This window comes from Dasypus novemcinctus, chromosome 4 (assembly GCF_030445035.2).
Source record: "Dasypus novemcinctus isolate mDasNov1 chromosome 4, mDasNov1.1.hap2, whole genome shotgun sequence".
Taxonomy (NCBI): domain Eukaryota; kingdom Metazoa; phylum Chordata; class Mammalia; order Cingulata; family Dasypodidae; genus Dasypus; species Dasypus novemcinctus.
Window position 1 is genome coordinate 61,310,771 of NC_080676.1, and position 25,543 is coordinate 61,336,313.

Consider the following 25,543-nt stretch of genomic DNA (forward strand, 5'->3'; position numbering starts at 1 on the left):
TCTCCTCTTACAGAAACTGTCTCAGAACATAAAAAAAGATGTTAAGGTATAATTTATTTAGTAAAGTCAGTATAACCTTGCTTACAAAAGCTGAACAAAGGGAGTACAAATAAAAGCAAATTATAGACCAATTTCACTTGCTAAATTAAGCAAAATACCTACATAAAATAGGAGCAAACAATCTAGCATAGTATTAAAAGAACAATACATAGGGTTTGTTCCAGAAAAGCTAGGGTGGGTCAACTTCACAAACTCTGTCAATATAATTCACTGTATTAAGAGAATAAAAGAGAAATTCATACGATTATCACAATAAATATAACAAAACATTGATAAAATTCAGTGCCAAAGTATGATTAAACTTCAACAACAATAAAAAAAATTCTAAGTGCATTAGAAGTTAAATGGAATGTCCTTTACTTCATAATGGCTATCCACCAAAATGCTACAAGAAACTTAATACTTATATGTCATAATATTAGAAACATTATCATTAAAATAAAAAGATGAGGATACATTATGATCTCTACTATTTCAAAATCTACTAGTGATCTATATATTGGAAAAGAAAAGATTAATCTCTTATAATTTTTAAATTATATCATAATAATTTAGAAAATCCAAGAAATTCAAATAAATAAAAACAATTAAAGATTATGAAAAAGTGACTATATATAAACTCAGTATTAAAAAATGAATTTGCTTTTTTTTTACACTAGCAATAACCAATTAGGAAATATAGCATAATAAAAAAGGATCTTTTTCAAAATTTAAATGAAAAGTAGAATGTACCCTGGAATACATCTAACAAGAAAGGTGCAAGACCTTTTTGGATAATTCTATAAAAATGTACTGAAATGCATTAAAAAATCCTGAATAAATGGAGTTGTATCTTATTCATGGATAGGAAAACTGTTTAGCTCTGGTACTTACTACCTAGGTGACATTGGGAAAAATTTTAAATCTTAGTTAATCTACCCCAGCCCTAGCTTCCTCATTTGTAAGATAAGAAAAATGGACTTCCTTTATGGAGTTATAGTGACACTAGTAGAAGTTAATTCTAGTTTTCAAAAACTTGGAATTATATGCAATCTCTCTTCATGGTACAAGTATATGTATTCAACTGCATGGAAAACACATATGAAAGGATACACACCAAACATAACAGTGGTTACCTTCAAGGAAAACAGAGATTAGAAGTTCAGCTTCCATTAGCCATAGTGTTTTCATTCTTTTAAAAAAGGAAATGCTATTAATGTATTATTTATATAGTTGAAAAAAATTTAAAGGAAATTCCTTATTTCCATCATCTTGGTCTGCTTCATTCTTTTTTTTCTCAATAAACCCAAATGAATCTCAGAGTTTATCTACAATGGCTGTAGATTGAGCCTCATAGGGCAATCTGCCTTGAAGGTAGATATCCAAGCAGTTTTGTGTGGAGCATAAATCTATGTATATTGCAGGTGAACATGGGTATTTATGTGAGCTTACATTATGAACAATGTGCATATGTCTTTTTCTACTTTATGAATATTACATGTGGTTTTCTGAATTTTTGTATTTATGAACTATGCATAAATGTGTATCATGTTTATAAAAATAAATTACTTGGAAGTGGATGTAGCTTGAGTGATTGGGCTCCTGTCTATTGGAGGTCCAGGGTTCGATTCCCGGGTCCTCCTGGTGAAGGCAAGCTGACCTGTGAGGTGAGCTGGCCCGAGTGGAGAACTGGCCCATGCAGCAGTGCTGGCTCACATAGAAAGCTGGCGAAGCAAGATGACGCAACAAAAAGAGACACAGAGGAGAGAAAATAAAAGATGCAGCAGACCAGGGAGCTGAGGTGGCATAAGAGATTGAGTGCCTCTCTCCCACTCTGGAAGGTCCCAGGATCAGTTCCTGGTGCCGCCTAAATAGAAGACAAGCAGACACAGAAGAACACACTGTGAATGGCCACAGAAAGCAGACAACAGGGTGTCTTTCTGACCAAATGAATGAGCCCCAAAACAATGGGGGGCTGGAAGAAGATATAAATAAATCTTAAAAAATAAAGAAGAATTACTTGTGCCTGATGTTCTCTTACATCACAATTGCTATTTTGTATATCATACTGACTTTTTCTAACTGGAAATCCTATCCTATCTTCTATTTATCCTATACTTTCCTGTAAGATTTGGTTAAAATAATGTTCAAAAGGTGATTATGCTTATAAATTTACTAAGCTCTTAGTACATGTAAAATACTCTCCTGGGAGCTATGGCTGCAGGGATGAATTACAACTGATCTCAGCTCTCCGTGAACTGACTGTTCACTGGGGAGACCACAGAGCTTCCATATTAACTGTAGTACCAAGCAGTGTGTGCTAAAGGTGATGGAGTGCAGAGAAAGGAGAGCTCAGTGCACAACAATGTTGATATGGCTGATTGAGAAGAAAAGGCAGAGGAGAGAAAGGACTCTTGTTTACTAATTGTACCCTACATGCTTACACTGCAGGGAAGAACTGCTGACGTGAAAAGTTCAAGACTCCTAAACTGCATCTAATTTGAGAGTTTTTCATGCTATGGTATTATATCTTGTATTTTCAATTTCAATAAAAAAATACATACCTAATGGATTCCTCAGTTCAAACTAATTAGGAACATGCCATTTCATTTCCTCTAATTTTCCAAACTAATGATCCTTGTTTACTCAAGTGTGTGTGTGGTCTGGGAGTAGGTGAGATGTCAAAAAGCCTGTGCACTGGGGGCTGTGAGATGGAAAGGGCGTCTCCTCTCCTACTCCTTTGTAGCACCGATTTCTGATGTGGAGAACAACGTGTCAAACGTTTCCTATACCTGGAAATTGACACCTGTCAGAAAACAGAAAAGTATAATCCTGAAGGCCAACAAACCTGGCTTCTCCATCTCATCCGTGATATTTCCTAGATTTGTGGTCTTAATACCACTTAATCTCTCTGAGCCTCTAAGTTTCCTTATCTGGAATATGGGACTAGTAGTATCACTTTTCTGAGTAAAGCTAGAATTAACGAATACAGATTTCCTATCAAGTTCCTGGCACATGGATGTGCCTGGCATATAAAACTCAGTAGAGGCTAATTCTCTACCTTTCTTACATACCAGTAAAAAGGCAAATGAGCCAAGATTACCTGATATCTTTGGTGCCCTCAAAGTGGAGAAGGGGTTTAAGGTAAGAAAGTGTATGTTTGGGGATGAAAAATCTTCGACTTCAGTTTAAGGCGGAGGGTGGAGAGGAACAAGAGACACAGAGGAGAGAAAATAAGAGATGCAGCAGACCAGGTAGCTGAGGTGGCACAAGAGGATGCTGTCCAGTATCATCTGTAAAAGATGGGAGAGTATAAGTTTTCACCTTCACTCATAGAATGCTATGACCCAGGAACTTTGTGGTGATATGCTTGCAGGGGTTAGAAGTGGTTGGATGCATGGGCTTGATTAGAATACTGGTATGGGAGATGAGCACAGAGTTAGTCATTTGGCTGAATGTGTTTCATAAATTACCATCTAATTGGAGGGATTTACTTCCCTGGGTGAATCACTTTGAACAAAGGAGAAAAAAAAAAAGTCAACAGAAGCCAGCCCCCATTAAAGAAAAAGAAAGACAAAAATCATTTTATTCGATCGAATAACATTGTTTTGATCAGGGCGTGAAATCACATGCTGAGTTTAGTTTGGTCAGAAAGACACCCTGTTGCTGATGGAATCACATGCACTGATTCATTCCTCCAACCATTTACTAGGTGTGACTTTTAAATAAATAAATAGATCTACTCTCAAACTTCTCTTACTCCCACCTCCACATAGAAAATTAAATAACTTACCAATCTTCCTCACTTTTTCAATGGAAAAATTCTGCACATTCACTGGGCTCAATACTTTAGTTTTACTTACCTTTGACTTCTTCCCACTCCAAAAATTTCAACACCAAATCAGAAACAAATTCAACAAGTTTTGTTTTATATTATCTCTCAAATCTGTCCCTTTCCCTTCATTTCATACCTTGGGACAGCATATCAAATTTCTGGTAACAGCTTCCTAATTGGACCCAGCATTTGAGTCTAGACTTCAAAATTGCCCCACTCCATTTCAGCCTGCACTGCACATGAGCACTCTACTCTTCAAAAACCACTTGTTTCAATTATTTTCTTGCTCAACCAATAATTGCTTCTCATTGGCCAATTCCTTTTCTGGCATTCAAGGTCCTTCAGCATCTAGTCTGACCTGATCTCCCATTAGTCTTGGGAAAGTCAATGAAAGACTTGGGAAAACAGATGGTGGTGGCATCTATTCTTTCTGTTGGCAGTTGTGATTCTAGGATAAAAAAGACAATTGGCTGGGAAGCGGACTTGGCCAAATGGATAGGGTGACCGCCTACCACATGAGAGGTCTGCGGTTCAAACACCAGGCCTCCTTGACCCCTGTGGAGCTGGCCCATGCGCAGTGCTGATGCGCGCAAGGAGTGCCCTGCCACGCAGGGGTGTCCCCTGCGTAGGGGAGCCCCATGCGCAAGGAGTGCGCCCCATACGGAGAGCCGCCCAGTACGAAAGAAAGTGCAGCCTGCCCAGGAATGACGCCACACAACACAGAGAGCTGACACAGCAAGATGATGCCACAAAAAGAAACAGATTCCCGGTGCTGCTGCTAAGGATAGAAGCAATCACAGAAGAACACACAGTGACTGGACACAAAGAGCAGACAATGGGGGCGGGGGGGGGGGGGGAGTTGGGGGGGCAAGGGGAGAGAAATAAATAAAAAATAAATCTTAAAAAAAAGACAATTGGCTAAAAAGTGTCAATCAACTGGCTGTAGATTTCTGGGCCATGATTTACATATTATGGGACGGTGAGTTCATGTCCAGTAATGAAGGGCTTGCATCTCGTGGGCCTGGAGGACATGTATTTTCCCAGAAGCTGGTTAGAAAGATGATCAAAGAGCAGGAATGATATCATGAATAGATCCACTGTATAGAACTGCTAGTAAAATAGATGAACAAAAGTAGGGAGGTGCCTAGTGACATGTATACACACATACACATAATTACAAAGAGTACTAGAAACTTTATTGTAGGCTGCCGTGTCTTCATGGCAGAATGGCCAGGGACCCAATGTTGGTTTATGATAAGAATTCATGACCCTAAGGATGGAGCACCTAGGATATGATATGAGTGAGCAGAAAAAAGTGAGGAACACATGTGCTATAATTTGTGAGCATATTCTGTAGTCCACTGGGACAGAAGAAGGAAATGGAAAAATCTTTCCTAACCACTTTCATTCTGGCACAAGAGCAGTTAGAACAGTGAAAGGGGACTTATACTGGCGGAACATTTGCTTAAGGTCACATTTGGCTAAAAGCAGAGCATCAGACAAGTCTGTTTATTTCCCTTGCCTACGTGGAGTAACAAAGCTTAGCTGGCGGAACTCCTCCCGACCTAGTTCTGACCAACAGAGCAACCTTGAGTGGTGAAGCAGGCATAAGTGACATCTTAGGAGAGAAGAGCCAAAACAACTCAGAGGGCATGAGTTAGATGAAGGAGAAGCCTGACTATGATAAATAACCAGCAACTCTAGATTTAGGCAGACATATTTCCAAAAAGGTTTTTTTTTTCTATAAAAGAGTCATGATTCTTTAAAACTCTAGAAGAGAGGCAGACTGAAGTTCTCTTAAACAGGGAAGCAATAAAAGATAATTTCAATAAAGGAAAAAGAAATGATGCCTTAACAAAAGCTGTTTTCAGGGCTCAGATTTGTAAAAGGATATTCAGAAAAGGGAAAAGAAAGGCAAATACAGGAAGATGGCACAAACTTATAAAAATTACATCATGACAACACTTGCTCAAAATGATCTGAAAATACTAAATAACAATAAAAAAACACTACGGGCATAAAAAGGTTGGGATAGATTTGGGAAGTGGGCTGGTTAATTTTAGAGCAAGAAATAGCAGAGAAGAGCTTGGTTCACTGCTCGGGGGTAAGGATGGCAGGGGAACTGCAGAGTGGAGGTTACCGAGCCACTCTCAGTCATCTTTCAGAATTCTGAGTAACAACAATGGCAAAATGCCAAAAGACTAGAAACTGGCAAATTTAATCTTGTTTCAATTACCAAAACAATGGAAGAGGATGGATTCCACAAACTGCCAATGTGTGAGCACAATATGAATCTTAACTAAGAATCCAAGTCATATTTTAAAATGATTTAAAATAAAAATCACATATAATTTGACCACCCAACTATTACTATAATGAATATTTTGCTGTAAATTCTTTCTAGAATTTCCTATTTTCTGTGCATAAATTTCTTTAAAAATTTTTTTGAACTTTTTTTTAGTTATTTTGACTTTTTTCATTTAGCACTGTATGGTGACCATTAATATTTTATTGTATGAATGGACTATAATTTATTACTAGTCCCTTATGTTGTTGTTTATTTTTCTTATTCACTTCTAATGGTTAGAGACTATGACCTTTACTATTTCTGCTTTGAGGAATTTGCCGAGGTTTTATTTGTAGTCTAATATATGATTAATTTTTGTAAATATTCCATGATCCCTGGAAAGGAAATTTCATTTTCTGTATTTTGAGTATTATACAGTATATATATACATATATATTTTTTCAATTGTATTCATATTACACAATTCCTGTATTTATATTATTTTTTGTTTGTTATCCTGATAGATGAGAGCCCACAAATGGCATTTTGAAATCCTCTACCATTATTGTTTGGATCTTTGCACGTCACATTGTGTTAGGTTGTGTTGGTTGAATTTTAGTTTTTGACCCAGTATGAAGGTCTTCATTTAAAATGGATCGTTTAGTTAGTGTGAAGTGTTATAACTGAGGCATTTGATCTCATCATTTTCATGCTCTTCTCTTTCTTAAAGGCTTCCTTGCTGTCTCTTTTGGTTTCTGTCACTTGCCTTATGGATTATGTTTTCTCAGGTTCCTTGGTTTGGGAGATAGGTTATGGGACAATAAGTTCTATAAGTATTATTTTGCTAAATTTAAATGTCAAGAATGAAATGATTTTCTTGTATTTGAACCAAGGAATTAAAATATTTTATTTTTACTGTCCTGGTCTTTCCCACTGCCTTCAGACCAACACCAATCTTTTCAGGCTTTTAAAAGTGTAATCTTGGGAAACAGACTTGGCCCAGTGGATAGGGCATCTATCTACCACATGGGAGTTCCACGGTTCAAACCCCAAGCCTCCTTGACCTATGTGGAGCTGGCCCATGCGCAGTGCTGATATGCGCAAGGAGTGCAGTGCCAACACCGGGGTGTCCCCCGTGTAGGGGAGCCCCACACGCAAGGAGTGCGCCCTGTAAGGAGAGCTGCCCAGTGCAAAAGAAAGTGCAGCCTGCCCAGGAATGGCTCCGCACACATGGAGAGCTGACACAACAAGATGACACAACAAAAAGAAACACAGATTCCCGTGCCGCCAACAACAACAGAAGCGGACAAAGAAGCGGACAAAGAAGAACACGCAGCAAATGGACACAGAGGAGACAACAGGGGGTTGGGGGAGGAAGGGGAGAGAAATAAATAAAAATAAATGAAACTTAAAAAAAAAGTGTAATCTTGGGTTTAAGGTCAAGATTTGTTGTTTCATAATTTTTTTAAACAACGCATGTCTTCTTGTTGAAGATATTTTACTTTGGCATAAAGTTTTAAAACTGGATTTAAAATAATTATTTAGCTATCTCTCTTTTTAAAGCGGCTTCAAGGCTAATTGCTCCATATACACGAATGACTTTTCTATTAAAAAAACCCTGCTCATTAGTTCCAGTTAATAGACTTTAATTCTGCTATTGTGCTATTGCAGTCTTTCCTTATCTCATCCATGTCTTTGCACAGCATATTTTATTTTCATGTTAACTTAGTCTCTCTCTCTATTCTGGTTTGTAGAGGCCATGTCTTCTTACCCTCCTATAAGGATTCTAGTTTTCTTTTAGGAGATTTTTAGGTCTGGCTGAAGTGGCTTGTTTTCATTCTGTGTGCCATTCTTTACCCCTTATTTTGTAGTATTTTCCTTTGTTCCAATATTTTTTTCTCTTTGTCCTTCTCAAAGAAGACAGCAGTCTACAGATTTGGTGCTTGTCAAATAATAGGTCTTTAAGTCTTGTTCTCACTAATTTCTGAACGATTGGTTGCAGATGGATGTGTTCAGGTGCCAGGTCAACATCAAGTTTCTAGGATATATTAACAAAGAGTAACTCTTTTCTCTACTTCAGTTTTATTTTTCTCTAACTGGTAGAAAAATCACTGATTTTTTGAATATCACAATTTTCTTTACAATAGGATTAAAATTTCTCAACAGTTCATAAGCATTTTAATAGATATATATTCTTTCCTTCTTGAGTGCGAAGTTCAGTATATATGCTCATTGCATAAAATTCCTTATATCCTTAAAATTCTTCTTTTGTTTACTCAATCTGTTGGAGACTGATAGAAGTGTGATAAAGTCTCCCATTGTGATTGTGTTTCACCAGTTTTATATATTTTGATATTTATGTTATTCAGAATAAAAGAAGTCATGGACTTTAACAAACATTTGTCCAAAGAAGAAACACAAATGGAAAAATTTAAAAACACATGAAAAAATTTCAACATCACTAGTGATTACGGAAATGCAAATCAATACTACAACGAGATACCATTTCACACCTATCAGAATGGCCACTATTAAAAAGAGAACTACAAGCATTGGAAAGGATGTGGAGAGATAGGAACACTTATTCACTGCCCGTGGGAATGTATAATGGTATAGCCACTGTGGCGGACTGTTTGGCAGTTTCTAAAAAATTTGAATATAGATTTGTCAACTGACCCTGTAATACAAAAACAGGTATCTGCAGACTCATATTCACAGTGGCTTTATTTACAATTGCCAAAAGTTGGAAACAACCCAAGTGTCCACCAACTGATGAATGGAAAAACAAATTGTGGTGTATTCACATGATAGATTATTATGGAAGGAGATATGATGTTGTAAAGCATATGACAACATGGATGAATCTGGAGGACATTATGTTGAGTGAAGCAAGACAGACGCAAAATGACAAATACTGTGTGGTTGCACTACTATGAACTAAATATGTTGTGTAATCTCATGGAATTAATAACTTGAATATGGGTCACTAGAAAATAGAGTGAGTTTAGAGAATGGAAAGTTGAGGGTTAACTTGTGTAGAATTGGCAAAAAGGATGTGTGTTAACCTTTGGAAATAAACAGAAAAGGTGAAAGTCCAACATAATATTTGTAACTAGCAGTACTATTATGTGGGTATGAAAGTGGTTTAAAGGGAAAATCTAAGGTCTTGTTTTTTACTAAAAGGAAAGCTAAAAAATGTAACATGGAACTGTATAGTATAGTAAAAGCACGTGTGAAATATGAATATGAGTAAAATTGTAATAGAAGACTGGTTTTCTTTGAATCTGAACAAATGTACGTTAATACTGCAAGATGTTAATATCAGACAAAAAATTATAATGCTAAGTGAAAGAAACCAAACACAAAGTACTACATATTGTAATGACTCCATTTATATAAAATATAAATATGAATCAATTTATAAAGATGAAATTAGATTAGTGGTTATCTAGGGTTATGGAAGGACTGCTAACGGGTATGGGGTTTTCTTTACAGAGTAATGAAATCGTTTAAAGTATTTTGTGGTGATGAATGCACAACATTGTGATTGTACTAAAAGGCATTGATTTTATACTTTGGGTAGATGGCATGGTGATTGAATATATCTCAATAAAACTGCCTAATAAATAAATAATTGTGCAAGAATAGCCAGAAATAGCAGCTATGTACAGCAAGTGAAGCACAGAGGGATTGAGAGGTGAAGAATTTTCTGGTTTGTCTATCTGTTTTTTGTTTATTATTATTATTATTGCTGAAATAATGAAAATGCACTAATAATGATGGAAGTGATGAATGTACTACTATGTGATTATACCAAATGTCATGGATTGTATACTTCGGATGAATTGTATGCTTTATTAATATGTATCAATAAAATGGATTTGTTATTAAAAAGTAGTCATGGATTTTATGACTTCTAAGGGATTATATGTTTTAGTCACATTTATTGTATCATTTTCTGCTTTCTGCATTAAATTTTATGCTGTCTAATATTAATATTGCCCTTCTTTGGTTTGTATTTTGCTGGGGCGTGTGTGTGTATATATATATATATACTGCTTAACTTATCAAATGTTAATAGATTTTTTGTTACTATTGTTAATAACTTTCACCAAAACATGCTTTTAATTTTCCCTGGTACACATGAACCATTCTCAACTAAAATCAGGAAATCTTTATTTTTTATTATAGTTTATCTTCCATTTCCTCTTCTCTCTTCTGAAAAATTCTGTGTATTTAATGCTTCATTATATCCTCCATTTTACATTCATTGTTTCATTTCTTTATGTGTTTTCTATTAGTGCTGTGATAGTTTAAACACATCATAAATTTTCTGCAATGTAGCCATTGCATGATTTTTAATTCTGCAAAACATTATTCCTTCCAAAGCAGGCAAGTGTTCCTGATCTCAGATTGCACCTTTTTGATAGTTTCTGCTATAATCTCTTAAATCTCTACAAATATGATTTAATTTTTTTCTCCTTTCTCTAAGTGTCAATTTTACAGGTGTACATTAATTTTGCATCCTTAGATGTCTCCCTTATTTGAACTGCTAATTATTGTTTTCATAAGCTTCTGTCCTGTGTCGGCTGAGAGTAAGTCCCTTGGCCCATTGCCACATGTGCCGGCACAAGGCATGTCCAAGGAGGCACTAAAGCGATTGAGCTGTGTTTCCCAAAACCTAGCTTCAGCCCAGTTGTCCCTGCCACTTTAGCCTTGAAAATCCTAGGAGGCCTTCCCTTTAATCCCCAGGCCACCTTTTCCTTCCATTCTGGTGACTTGTAGGTTGGTCAGCCTTTCTCTGAATTCACTCTTGTTCACATTCTTCACTATGGAATGCTGTCAAAGTTTCTGGTAGGTAGATGGTGTTGGTATCCCTATCTGACTATCAATACTGTTATAAATACCCCAGATATTAATATATTGGTTTGGCTATTTAAATAAAAATTAGGGGGAGTGTGTATGAGTTAAACATGTATGCTTTATTTTCCACTTTTAAGGTGGGCTATATCTGCATCAGAGCTGTCCTGGGTGTTGGCTAAAAATTGCTGGTTCTCTCATCCACTGCTGGTGGGAATGTGGTCCCGCCATTGTGGGGAATGGCTTGGCGGTTCCTCAAAAAACTAGATCTGCCATATGATCCAGCAATTCCACTGCTGGGTATATACCCAGAAGAACTGAAAGCAAGGACACCAACAGATATGTGCACACCAAAATTCATAGCGGCATTATTCACTATTGCCAAAAGTTGGAATCAACCCAAATGCCCATCAATAGATGAATGGATAAACAAAATGTGGTATATACATACAATGGAATACTATTCAGCTGTAAGAAGGAATGCAGTGCTAACACATGGGATAACATGGATGAATCTTGAGGACCTTATGTTGAGTGAAGCAAGCCAGGCATTGAAGGACAAATATTACATGACCACTCTGATATGAATTAAGCTAATAGAGCAGACTCAGAGATTCTGGAAGACAGGTTTATAGGAAATAGAAAGGGAGAAGAAGGTTGTGAACCAACACCCATATGGGCAAAATCTATAATGTGAATGAGTAGCTGTGCCAGTGAAGGGATACGATGGGGGTGTAGGGATACTATTGAGTTGGGTAGTGCAAGCTTGACAGGAGGGTAGGGTCGGGAGGATGGGTTAGACGGTCCATGGAACTGGGGGAGGACTGGGGGAGGAAGCAGGTGAACACAGGATTTGCGGGTATGTGGCTGAAACTATAATGTTGAGAAAGTTCTGGCAATATGACAAGGAAGGGTTACTGGCTTAGGGTGCTGGATGGGGGCAGGCCTTCAGGACAGTGCACACCTGGGGCAGTCTTCTAGAGAATGTATGAGTGATGATTTTGTCATTGTGTGTTGTATCGTGGGTGGAAACCCACATAATGAGCGGGAAGGAGTTGGACTCCCACCCGGGGGAGGCTGGATATGTTTTCAAGCAGAGGTGAGGTTGTCTCTTGAGAGCATGGGCAGTTCCTAACAGGAGAGAACAGACCAATGTGTCAACCCCTCAGTGTTGTTCAAGTATCTATGAATCTTGTCCTTTAAAGAGTGAAGCTTGGTGGTTGCCGTGGACCCTGAGGGGAGGGAGGAATACAGTAGATGGAAGAATGGGTGTTTTGGGGGCAATATAAGTGTTATGCATGATCTTGCAATGATGGATACAGGCCATTTAAATTTCATCAAAAATTTCTAAAAAAGTATATAGTCTAAAATGTAAACCATAATGTAACCATTGACCATGGCTAGGAGCTATGTTTCAATATTTGTACATCAGTTGTAACAAATGTACCAACCACATGTAAAAAGGTTATTAATTCAGGGAGGGGGAAAGAGAGAGGATGTTGGGTATCTGGGAGTCCCCTATATTCTGTATGTGACTTTACTGTGACCTAAAACTTTGAAAGCAAAATGAAAAAAAGTAAGACACTAGGGAAGAAATGGAAGAAAATGGCACTGTACATCCAGGACAACAGATATTACAGTGATGAAAGGCAAAATGTCAAAAAATTTTTAAAAATATTTTTCATTTTAAAGAAATATTCCAATTCTTTTTTCAATTTATTTTAGTTTTAGTTTTTCTACTTTATTATGTATTTTGTTTCTTATGTTTAAACCTATCATTATTATTTCATTTTCCTATTAATTGTATTTGGTGATAGTCTTGGCTCCATTTTTTAAGAAGTTTTGGATCACAGAATGGTTACAACTGTAGCAGGGGAGGTTCACTGCTGTGGGGTGTCAGTGATGAAGGATACATGGGAGGAAGTTCACCTGGGCATACATATAAGGTATGTAAATGTGTTCAAATGTTCATGGGGCACTGCCACAGTAGAGATTCACACATCAACCGAAAGAATACTGAATTCCCATCCTGGGGAGCTCTGCCACATTCTCTAATGGAATAGCAACAATCCCCCAAGTACAGGGGCAATGACCAGTGAAGAAGGATGGTCCATTGATGGGCCCTTGATATTGATGACTATGCTTATGAGCCTTTTGCTCTTGAAATTGCAACTTAGCCTAGTGTTGTAGGGTGCCTAAGTGTTACCTCCTGAGAGCCTCCATGTTGCTCAAACGTGGCCTCTCTCTAAGCCAAACTCAGCATACAAATGCATTACCTTCCCCCCACATGGGACATGACTCCCAGGGATGAGACTCCCTGGCACTGAGGGATTACTACCAAGCACTGACTGGTGATGCAACTGGAAAAAGGCATTGAATAAAAGGTAAAGACAAATGAGTTTATATGGCTAAGAGACTTCAAAGTGAGTCAGGAGGTCATCTGAGAGGTAACGCTTATGCATTATTCTCAGCAGAATCTCATAGACTGCCAAAGTAGATACTACCCCAAATAGTGGGGCTCCTGAGGGCTCTGGAGACACCCAGGTCCTATGGTCATGGCATGTAGTTCCGAAGTTTGGTGCCTTGTTAATGGGCCCTACTTTGGAGTTTATGCTCCCGAGTGTGACAGAGTTGGACTCAGATGTGACTTCTCTACACATGCCTCTTCTGTCCCTTCTATTTGAACCTATAGTTGGTGCTGGATTTGGTAGGTGTACATCCAAGAGATTTGAATCTCTGGGCTGTCCATGTGCCAACTGGGCCCTGAGCCTCAGCAGAGTTGCAATACATACTTTCCAGTTCATTGGATTCACTCAGGACAACTAACAGAAGGTGAGGATGGACAACCATGACACCAAGGAACCGAGAGAGTGTATAAATGCAAGCAAGAGTGTCTCATCCATCAGCCATATGGTATTGAAGCCCCCTCTCAATTAGGGGTGGAGTGGGCATCATTGTCCCAGAATCCTCAGGATTGGGAATAAAATATGGACTAAAATGGACTCACTGGTATTCTACTACAGACTTTTTGTGATTATAGCAATGGAAGAAATTATGTCATTGATGTGGAGACAGTGGCCACTGGATGTGCTGATATCAGGGAGAAGGAAAAAGAGGTATAAAGTGGGGGCATTTTCAGGACTGGAAATTGTCCTGAATGACATTGCAATGACAGATACAGGCCATTATATATCTTGCCATAACCTACAGAATTGATTGGGAGAGAATGTAAAGTACAGTGTAAACTATAATCCATGTTTAGTGGCAATGCTCCAAAACGTGTTCATCAATTGCAATGAATGTACCGCACTAATGAAAGAAGTTGTTCATGTGGGGAAAAGTGAGAGATGTGGGGAGTGGGACATATGGAAATCCCTTATATATTTTTATGTAACATTTTATGTAATCTAAGTATCATTTGAAAATAAATAAAAAATATTTTTTTAAAAATTGCTGATTCTGAAACCCCAGCCCATACTTCTGAATCAAAATCTCTAAGGAGAGAGCCTGAGAATCATGCTTGGTCTTCAGGCAATTCTAACACAAATGAAATGTGGAACTACTGTGTTTATTGGTGACTTGTGGGCACTTCAGAGAGAAAGCAATTGTCTCTTGGAACAAGCAAGGTTCACTAAGAACAAGTGCTGGCAAGTGATTCTTACCTCTTTGATAGGTACATTAGTTATGTAACTCAGAGAAATATGGTAGACAGTGGATCTAAACATTTGACAAAGTTTCCCTTGAGCCTTGCAGGCACAAAGGAGAAAAACCTGTTGAATGCAAAGACAGGGTTACAGCACAAGCAAGGCCATGGCTGGAGGGCAGTGTCCAGGTGAGGTTGTCACACTTTAAAATGGATTTTAGAGAAATCGTGATGCATTCATAGGAGATTTGTCAGAAGAGTTAAGCAATTTGAAGCCTTGAAATTAAGGAGTCATTGAAGGAATTTGCAACCGTTCTTGTTAAGCAACAGTTCTTGTTAAATTTGCTGAACATTGCTGTCACCTGGGGCCTCTAAAAAACTGCTGAGGCGCAGACCTCAGACCAATTAAATTACCATCTCTGAGTATGGGACCCACTGTTGGTACTTTTTTAAAGCTCCCCGGGTGGTTTTAATGTTTCACAAGATATAAGAACCACTGACCTAAAAATAAGGACCATATTTACAAGTCTGTGGAGCTCTAATGTGGAAGAGGAATACAAGTGTTTCTGTAAAAACTCATGTGCTGTGCTTGACCACTCATCTGGCAGAAGTGGGCATTGGACTAGGTATGGCTTCTGGCACAGCTCACCTGTCTAGCCCAGACTCTGTGCTGAGAGGAGTGTCCCCTCCTTTATCAAAGAAGCATAGATCTCATTGGCATGGATCTTTTAGATTCTGGCAATACATTTATAAATGAAACTTTGACTCTCCCACGATCTCTTTGAATTTTGTGGTTTCACCTACCACTTACACCGATGATACCCTAATCTGGGGCTCTAGCCATATAGGCTATCCATCCAGGCATATCTCCATCTGGATTTCTCACTGACCCCTCAAATATAACATGCCCTGAACTGAACTCATTATTTAACCCACTCCTGCTCCTGTTCCCTGATTCTCTTGATTGGTAGAACCACTATCTTCCCAGGAACACAAGACAGAAACCTGACAGTCACCCTTGGTTTCTCTGCCTCCCTCCCTCCCTTCACATCCACTCAATAAGTTCTTTCCTGATTCTGTCCCCCACTCCATCTGTACTATCATGTGTTAGGCCCTCACACTACCTGAACTTCCACTAAAGCCTCCCAATGACAGCCCATCATTCTGTCTTCCCTTCCAGCTTCCAAACTGCAGCTAGAGGAATTACTCTAATGTTAATATCTGACCGTATCAGAGCCCCACGTAAAATTTCTCAGTGCCTGCCCTAACTACAAGGAAAAAAAATCCACACTCTTTAACAGACAAGACACTGTATGGTCTGCCTCCTGCCCACATCTCCAGACTCATTTCTTATCACTTCCTGATTTAGATTTCTTGCTCCAGCAACACTGAACTGTAGACGACAAGCTGTTTCTTGCCTCTGACCTTTGCTCACATTTCCCCCTCTACCTAGAATGTATTACTCATACTCGCTTCTCCTCCTAACTTCTATTCACTCTTCAAACGTCAGCTCAATCTCATCTATTCCAGGGAGTATTAATTACCCTCCCTGGCCCAATCCCTTCCAGGCTGATGAGGTGACCCTCCTCTGACTTTATCTAAGGTTAGTGCTACATCATATCTGTTTCTGGCTCTATTCTACTCAGCTCCTGGAAACATAGTTGGTTTTATTTTCTGAAACTAACACTATGCCCAGCACAGAATAGGTGCTCAATAAGTATTTGCTGAATTAATGCTGATCAAATGATTATGTGAGCCTTCTCAGGAATGCATTTGCCATTATGTACGTGATTTAGAGACTAGCAGCAGTTGGACTTTTGAGCAGGATGGGATTTTCCCCAGCTATAGGAACACATGGTGAGTGACTTCCTAATAGTTGGGAAAGATCACTGTGTGAGTAACCAAAGCCTCCTGGACATCCTGGCATGAGAAAAGGGAGAAGATCGACATCCCAAAATGTGTGTCCCAGGGTCAGGTTCTGGGGATCATAGACATTCTTGGTGATGAGCCACTGGGATGGAGAGTGTGGGGAATGGATGAAGAATGGATGTGGCTCTCAGGTCTTCTGGAAGGGATTCCCTGGTCTCTAGGAGATTGAGAGATCTTCCTCTATCTCATTTCCTTTAACTGAAATGCAAGCCACTAAGGTAGCTGTGGGCTGCTCTCCCAAAGCAGAGGGATGGAGAAATACAGAAGGGAATGAAAACATTTGGGCCAAAACATTTCAAGCATTTTGGTATCTAAGGGTCAAAGTGGCCTCCCTGGCCTCTGGCTACTTGGTACTTTCACACCAGATCAGCCATCAGGAAAGTAAAAAAAAAAAAAAAAAATCAATTCCTGTATAAATTACACTAATGCAGGTCACACAGAAATGTATAGTTATTATTACTATGACATCTACTACCACCATTCCTCCTCTTTCTTCCTACCCCAACTTTCTGCTAGTTGCAGGGGATACAGGGAAAAGCAAGATGGATATACTCCCTGCTTGTACGAAGCTTACACTTCAGATCAGCACTGTCCTATTGAATTTTCTACAGCAATGAAAATGTTCTCTATCCACATTCTCCAATATGGTAGCCAAAAGCCATAAGTGGTAATTAAGTGCTTGAAAGGTGAGTGTCACTAGCATGACTGAGGAACTGAATTTTTCATTTAATTCAATTTTAATTAATTAAACCAAAATAGAAATAATTTAATTTTCATTTAATCCACATGTTGCTAGTGGCTACCGTATTAGACAGTACAGCTCTAGACACCTTTTAGGTACATTTCTGAGACTGACCAGCCTGGACAGAATAAAGATGCATCAAAAGAGAAATGTATATTAAGGTGGGGGGATATGGAACAGGGTGGGGTGGGATCTATGGTTGGTAGAATTCCTGCTTTGTGAGTGCTACTAGAAAGGGGGAAGTGACAGAGTTAGGAATGGAGCATAATAGAGAAAAGGGAAAAGGAGATGGGAAAAACAAATTTAAAAAAGAATGAAATGGTTTCTGCTCTCATGGAGCCCACAGGATAGTGGGGGTATATAGATAAGTGATGTCACCCTAGCCAGGTAAGTGTATTCACAGGTGCTGAGGGTGCAGCCAAGGGATATCTAACCCAGGTGAACAGCCAAGAAGGTTTCTTAGAAGGCTGTTCTAAGATCTGAGCTGAGTCTTGAGTAAGTAGATCTCACAGTGAGGGCTGAATTGATATTTATTCCATTTACAACTACTGACTATATTCTAGGGTTACTAAGCCCATTGCCGATGGCAGAGGTAGGAATGAGGCAAACACAGCCCCAGGGAAAACTCATAGTACCAATTTGCTGTCTTCCAAAACTTATCTTTTTGAATTGCCCAATTCAATTTCTCTTCTGCTGCCACATTCTCTTCTACCGGTAGACATTTTTTGATGATGTGTAAAACCTTCTCATCTTATTTGTAGTCATTTACCTTGAGAGTATTTATAGGGGGAAGAGGAGGGCAGATGAACTCTGTTCCTTATAAGGTGATACCTCCTCCACTATGATTTGGTTGTGGAGTTCTGACGCTTAGTGTAAGCAAAGAGCTCTGTGACTGTGGCTAGTATGTGAAGAAGCTGCTACTGATGGGTTGAGCTTGCTGAATCTGGCTTGTCCTGACAGGGATGCACGTTCATGAGAGTGAGAGTTGTTATTCCTTCTGTGAAGAAGAGGGATGTTACATACATTTATACATTTTACACAATAGTCTGAATTGTTCAAAGTTAATATGTGACAATATCTAGTCAGAGACTTCTGCAGCTGACCCTTGCTCACACAAAAGTAGGTAAAGCTTTATATTGGGTAGTTTCTGTAGTTATGCTTGTGTGTAAGCAGGACGAGCTGTGTGATTCCTTCTCCCTTGAGGCCAGGAGGATGCTCATGTGGTCCAGCCTTGTCATGTCAGGACTTGGTCTATTTGAGCCCCTAGGAACCTCCTAGTTTGACTTCTGGCAGATTTGCTGCTGGTGGACGGAAGTGTAAATTGAGGTAGCCCCTTGATAAGTGGCTTGTTGTATGTATCAGAGCCTTAAAACATCCATGACCTTTGACCAGTGATTCTACTTCTGGGAATCTATCCAAAGGAAGTAACTGGAAATGTGTGCAGTGAAATCTTTGTCCAGGGATATAACTGAAGAATTATTTGTAGTGCTAAAGCTGGAAACAATTTAAATGACTAACAGTATAATAGTATAGAGCCATGAAAATTATGTTTTTGATGGACTTTGCTACAATACTAATCAAGAAAAAAGTAGAGAAGTAATACTAGGGAGGTTAAGCAACTGCACTTTGGAGTCATAGAACCTGGGTTTGAACCCTGGCTCTGCCCCTTATCAGCTGTGTCTTGGGGAAGTCACCTGAACTCTATGCAACCCCAGAAAAACAGGGCTGTTAATAACACCTGCTTTGGAGACAATCGCGAGAATTAAACTGTGGTATTGAATATAAAATGCTTAAAGTAAAAAGCACATATACTGGGTACTTAATATATGTTGTTTTCTGTGGATTGTATGATGTCAAGACATAAAAATAGATGGAAAGAAAATGCCATTATATTTACAGTAGGATCTGGGTGGCAGAATCATTGGTGACTTGTTTGATTCTTTGCACACTTTTCAACTTTCTAAATTTTCTGCAATGAACATGAACTGTTTTTATATCAAAAAGTATATCATAATGATGTAACACATTAAGATATTTTTAGAAAAGTTTTTACCACAACAGAACAGTAGTTCTCTTCCCTCTTCCCACTCCAGTTTTGGGGAAGGAGCTGGCGGCCAGCCTCACTGTAGACAGCAGAAGGGGAAGGGCTGCTGCTTTCTGGTTTCTTCCTCTGGCAGAACCCCACATGTGCACAGTCCAGACCCCTGTGGCAACCTGCTTATGGTGCTGTGCTGTGAGTTTGGGGAAAGAGGATGGCTTGGAACAGATGATCTCAGTAGTTTCTTCCATCATTGAAAGTCTAGATTCCAAGATGCTCTGCTACTTATTATTTTCTCCCCATCTTTGTTTATATGAATCAAGCATTGACATAAAATTGTAAAGTGGAAGAGACTCATCCATTCTCTCCCCACCCCAGATCCTCCACCCAAAATACCTGTCATAATGCTTAAAGTGCTGGACATAAACGTTAAGGGTAGGTAGCAAAGAAAAGAACTGGGGGGCAGGGGGCGCAACAGGGGAGTTAGCTTATTTGCAGTTGCTTTATTTAATGAGAATAATTTGCATTCGTAGCGGAATCTCTGGCAAATACAGGCCTTTTAAACAGGACAAGTGGTGAAGCACTTTCCCAAGTTAGGACACCTCCCTGGGATGAGGGAGGCATAAAGGTGTGTATGTATGTGCGTTACGTGATCACACCTCGACACTAGTGCCCTCTTATTTAATGTCCTTCATGGATAACAGGGGTGCCCCGTGCTCCAGCAAGTAACTCGCTGGCTTCATTTTAAAAAACAGAGAATCCCAGGTATGGAAACAACGAAGCCGTTTCCCCCATCTGAACCCGAGAGCAGCTTTCCAGCCCGGTGTCGGGACCGCTGCCCCCTCACCAGTGACTCCTCGTAGTCCACACATCCAACTCACGGTATGTCCGCCAAGACCTCCGAAATGAAAGAATGATAAACAATCCTCAGCGAGGTCACCCTATGCTAATAAAGCCCGGGGAAACCGCGGCGCCGTGTCTACCAGCGCGAGCGCGCCCGCGGGTTCGCAGCGCTCCCGCGCACCACTGCGGCGCAGCCACAAATCACCGCGCGGTGCCGCAGACCCTCCTGCAGCCGGAGGCGGCCGGGTGTGGGGTCTCGACCATCACCCTGAGTTCCGCAGCAGGATGGTTCACATCTGGCAGATGCCTCCTCGCTTGCCTCCACTGCAGTCATGGGGGGTGTGGGGTATGTGTATCTGAATCACCTGTAGGGCTTTTTCGAACTCCACAGCCCCCTCCCTAAATTCGAGTCCTTTCGTCCGGAGGGAGGGGATCTCACAACTCGCAGGGTCAAGTGGACAGCAGGAGTTTGGGAAAGCCCCACAGGTGATTCTGGGTGCTCTTCCCTCCAAGATACACACACACACACACACACACACACACACACACCGGAACACATCTTGTGACTCCGAGACTGTAGGGATCAGCCTTAAATGCTCTCCCTGACTGATCCTTCCTTCCCTTTTTATGTTTGTCAAGGTATTCGTATTTTCCTCAGCTTCCCTTTAAACCCCAAGCCCGAGGGACTCTGTGGCGTCCCCCAAGTCCCGGGACCCCCGCGGAACAGTCAGAGGCTTTGGCCGCCAGATGTGAGGAAATGCGCCCCCCACTCCTTGCCGCCCCTGTGCGTCCTGGAGCGTCAACTGGCTACCAAGAAGGAAGATAAGTCCAGAAGGGAGAAATCGGAGCAGTTGCTCCAGCAAACTGCCCGGAGCAGGGCCGCCTCCCACCGCACACCTGGGGGTTTGGGACGGCCTCGCAGTCGCAGACCCTCCCGGTGCCCGCACCCCGCAGGCGGATGTGGGGGGTGTCCCATCCTGCAGGAGATCTGCAGCAGGTGACACCGTCAGGGTGGGCTCAGTGGCCTTGGCAGCAGCCCCTTGTTTGGCCACGAGACCGAGTCCCTCTTTGCCCTGCCTTTTCCAAGTTGCAGCCGGCGCCTCAGGAGCCCGAGACCCCCTCGGCCGCGCGGGCCGCTGTCTTACCTCACGGTGCAACACTTGGTTTCCAGGTTTTTCGGAGCGCTCCTTCCTCGGGGCTTATTCCCTTACTTGGGAGGAAAGAAGAACCGAGAGACAGAAAGCGGACAGAAGCTAGCGTGTGGGCGTTTTGCCGCCGGTACAGCCCTCTCGGGGAGGGGAATGGCAGCCCCGGAGGGCACCGCGGGACTCGGGCGGCGGGGTTGGGACTTGGCAGCGCCGGGGTCCTGCTCCTGCTCGGGGCCGCGCAGCTCGAAAGCGGCGCGTCTCGCCGCCCGCTACTACGGCACTGCGGCTCTGCGCGCTGCCCCTCGCAGCCTGGCAAGTCCGGCTGCCACTCTCACGGCGGAGCCCTGCCCCAGGCGCAGAGTCCGCCTTCGCCACACACCCGCGCGCGCGCATGGACACGCGCGCACATGCATACACATGCACGCGCACATACACGCACACACATGGATGCGGATCCTCTCGGTGGGAACTCACGCCCCTTTGGTGCAACTTGAGCGCGAGCTGCGTTAGGGCGCTTTTCGTTGCTAGGCCTTGGGTTTGGGAGGAGTTGGGGACTTAGGGGTGGGCCAGTTCGAGAAGGATGCGGCAGTGGTGGGCTTCTCAGGGCTCCAGAGGCCAGCTAAGGCAATCCTCCCAGAACAACCGTTTTACAAATTAAATACCCTCTGGGCGTTTCCCCTTATCAACCAGGATCTAGGCTGCCTTAATATCCCGATCACATCCGAGAGAGAGAAAAATCAACAAGTTCTCTCGGTTTCAATGTCTTTAGCCAACAAATCACGACTCTCCAGGAGCACATTTCTGACGTCCCTGACCCGGGTGGTAAGGGATGACCGCGGTTGGACCGCAGGAGATTTCCTCCTCTGACAATATGAGGACGACCTCTCCGGGTCTTCTCCGGACTGCAAGGAGTTAATGCCTTTCTCCTTCGCTTTTAGGTTAGCATGGATTGTTTTCCTGCAGAACAAATAGACCACTTCTTTAAAAAGAAATGCGGAGAAGCACAGAAAAAGGGCCGGAGTGGTGGGGCACAGGGGTAGGGGGTTGGGGAAGGGGTGGCATCAGCCCAGACACTGTGCCTTGTTCTCTTTCCCTGCTGTGCATCCCCACATGAAGGGTGGTGGTGGTGGTGACACTGCTTAAGGCTTATCATGCTGACAGGGTGACTTCTCTCCATTTTTCTTCACATATGGGGTGTGGATTCTCATCTACAAAATATGTGGAGTTTACCAGTTTCCACAGTGGGGAATTTTTTTTCCTCCAGCGGGCAGTGAAGGTCCCCAGGCCAGGACTGTTGCCAAGAAAAGCTTTCTGCAGAGTGCAGAGGCGCCGAGGGGCCCTAGTGTCTGGGCATTTGGGGAAGAAGCCTCAGACAGGAATGTCAAACAGCCCTGAGAACCCTGATGGGGTCAGTGTCCACACTGGGCCATCTGCAGGCTAGCTCCTGTGGCAGATGAGGGAGTTAGGCTCAGAGACACCCCTAAGATTCCACATGGCCATGAAGTTAGAGCTGACACCAGAACCCTGTTCCACGGCATCATTCACAATTCACATTTCATTCTATCACACTGGGTTGGTTCTCGAAGTTCCCTTTAGCAGGACTGAAATAATCCCAGTGAGGGTGCTTTCGAAGTTCTTTCATCTGTTCTTGTTTCTCTTTCACTCACTGACTCATTCATTCCATTAATATTTATTAAGCGCCTACTATGTCCTCTCTCACTTTCCCTTGACTCCAGTCCTGGCCCTTACTTAGGAGGAAAGAGGAATTGAGAGACAGAAAAGGTTTAGAACTATTACTGCTCCCAATAGAGGTGAATCGTGGGAACTGTATATATTTTCACTGTGCTAGGTTCAGCAGATGTGGAAGACACAGTCCTTGCCTCCTGAACCTCATTCTTTGTGGAGGAAAACAGTCTCACACACATGCCGCAGGAAAAACATTCTTACTTCGTCTATTCCTGGCCCTTTCCTAGTCAGGAAGACTAGACTGAGGACAGCCTGTGTTTGAGCATCATAATGGATTTGGGAGTACAAGTTTGCAGGTAGGGAAAACACTGAATTGTTCTTCCTATTAGAAAGGGGAGGAAACCAAAGTTGGATGGCAGGAATAAGGAAACAGCCAGAGGTAGAGCTTAGAGACTCAACGTCCATGGCCAGAAGCCCATTGAGGTTGGTTAGTGAGAGGGAAACTCCCTGGAGAACAAGAATGCTTGCTAAAATTGATAGAATGAGACTGCTTGCAAAAATGGATAAATAATTTGCTTTGGGGTGGCCTACGAGAGCCCCTGCTCTCCACCTTTGCTGTGAAATGAAGCTTTGTAAGGTCTAAATTGTGCACCAATTCATTTGTGAGTAGATTCCCTTGAGGGAACTCAGGGTGGTGCTGTGTTGCACATCTGGGTTGATGAGGGTAAGTGCAGAGACATCTGTGTGGTCAGGCGGCTGGAGGCTGAAAGACAGCTGACCTCTGGGTTACCGGCTTTGGGTTACATGGGGGGTAAAGGGTTGTAATAGAGTTAGAAGAAATGTGGGAGAACCAAGAAGAGTTAGTCCTGAGGGAGGCAACATGCAGGAGGTAGGAATTTGTGATGGAATATGAAAGGGGAATAGGGATTTGGCACAAAGATCAGCAGGAAAAGGAATATTCTAGGCTGAGGGAAAGCGAAAGCACAGAAGTAGGAAAACCCACGGTGAGTCCTGGTCTTTCAGGTAAAAGAAAGGAAGGTTGGGACCATATTGTAGAGGGCCCCCAAATGCCCTTACAGGATACAGCCCTCAGGCTTTTGAAGGTGTGAGGTTTCTGATGCTGTTCTTGTTTGTTTCAACAGAGAAGGGGCTGGGAAACGAGTTAGGAAAAGTCTGATGCTAGCTCTCCAAAGCTAGTAGGAATGGAGAGCTGGGAAAGCCGTGAAGAAAGAGATCTTATGTCACCATCATGAGCCAGAGCCCCTTATGGGGTCACACAGGTTGTGCCTGTACTCATGGCACAAGAAGCCCAGTTGAGGGTCTAAATCTAACCCATGCTCCGCTTGCCCAACTTTGTGCCCTGATAGGACTGTGTTTCCGCAGGGAAAAGGTGCCTGATCCCTAATCTACATGAAGGCTTGACACAGGCTGGCAGAGGCCCTGGCTGCTGAACTTTCTTTTAAAGGCTGGAGACACATGGAAACAAGTGAGAATTTATTGGACATTTGCTCTATGTCCAAACACAAGGTGATAGGGGAAGAATCTTGGAGTCAGGACAGGATCTGTGACCCTGCTCTTTTGTGACACCCCAAGATGTACTGAAGAGTACAGAGGAGAAGCTTAACCCCTCCCCTCAGAGCATTTGCAATCCATGTCAGCCATAAAACAAATGCAAAAAATGGCTAGGAAGCAATAAAAGATGTTATAAAACCAACTGCCAAGTTGTCTGGAGCAGCTTTGTAGGGAATGAGAAGGGTTCCTGCCCCCTAGACTTGAAGAGTCAGGGAAGAGGTTGGAGGAAAGATCTGTGAGCAAAGGGTTGGAGTCAGAGAAGCTGGAGGCTTCTGAGTGTGGGTTTTTAGCCCCCGTGGCCACTCTAAATCTGTTCCCAGACGTAGCCTAAGCATTTTGATGATTCACCCTTGTTTCAGAGAGACAGGGGCATTTCTGAACGTTTAACTGGCTCAACACTTTACATTCCCTGAGACTTCAATGTTGGCAGCTCACACTTACCATGTTGCTCCGGGAACACACCATCCAAGCCAGCAGCTGATGACTGATCTCCATTGCCAAGGCAAAGCGAGGGCTGAGTCAGTTACCTGTGTCTGGAAATTTTTAAGTTGGACTATCTCTGACAAGCTGCATGAGTAGCATCCGATGTTTTTAAACAGCTGAGATGAGGTTCCTAAGCCCAGAGGTGGAGGTCAGTAACAAAACCATGATACCTGGGTTCAAGTCCTGGCTTGGGGATGGGGGTGGGGGGATTTTCTTACAGACAAAAACCAAAGGATTATACCAGATGTCCATAAACTCCCATCCAGCTTACATTTCATGATTTCTTAATTAATGGGATCTCTGCATTCTATCAGACAAACGCAGAATGGGAGCTGAAATTAGCCAGGTCCTAAGCTTAGCTTTGATTGTGAAGTTTGTGTTAGAAAAATTGTGAGCTTGTGAGATGGGAAAGGAGAACCAGAAGGCTCAGCGTCTGGC

At 41.8% G+C, this 25,543-nt stretch overlaps 1 protein-coding gene across 17 annotated transcripts in view; it reads right to left on the minus strand.

The window, feature by feature from the left end:
- Positions 1-21,884, minus strand: part of DGKG (diacylglycerol kinase gamma) — a 219,183-nt gene extending 197,299 nt beyond the window's left edge. For 10 of the 17 annotated variants that reach the window (XR_002793276.3, XM_058295504.2, XM_071214670.1 and 7 more), the window contains exon 1: positions 21,362-21,809. The gene's annotated coding sequence lies outside the window, so the exon portion shown is untranslated. Of the gene's footprint in view, positions 1-21,361 lie in introns of all 17 variants that reach the window. The other 7 variants (XM_058295500.2, XM_023583190.3, XM_058295505.2 and 4 more) reach the window with 3 other exon arrangements.
- Positions 21,885-25,543: the final 3,659 nt, after the last annotated feature.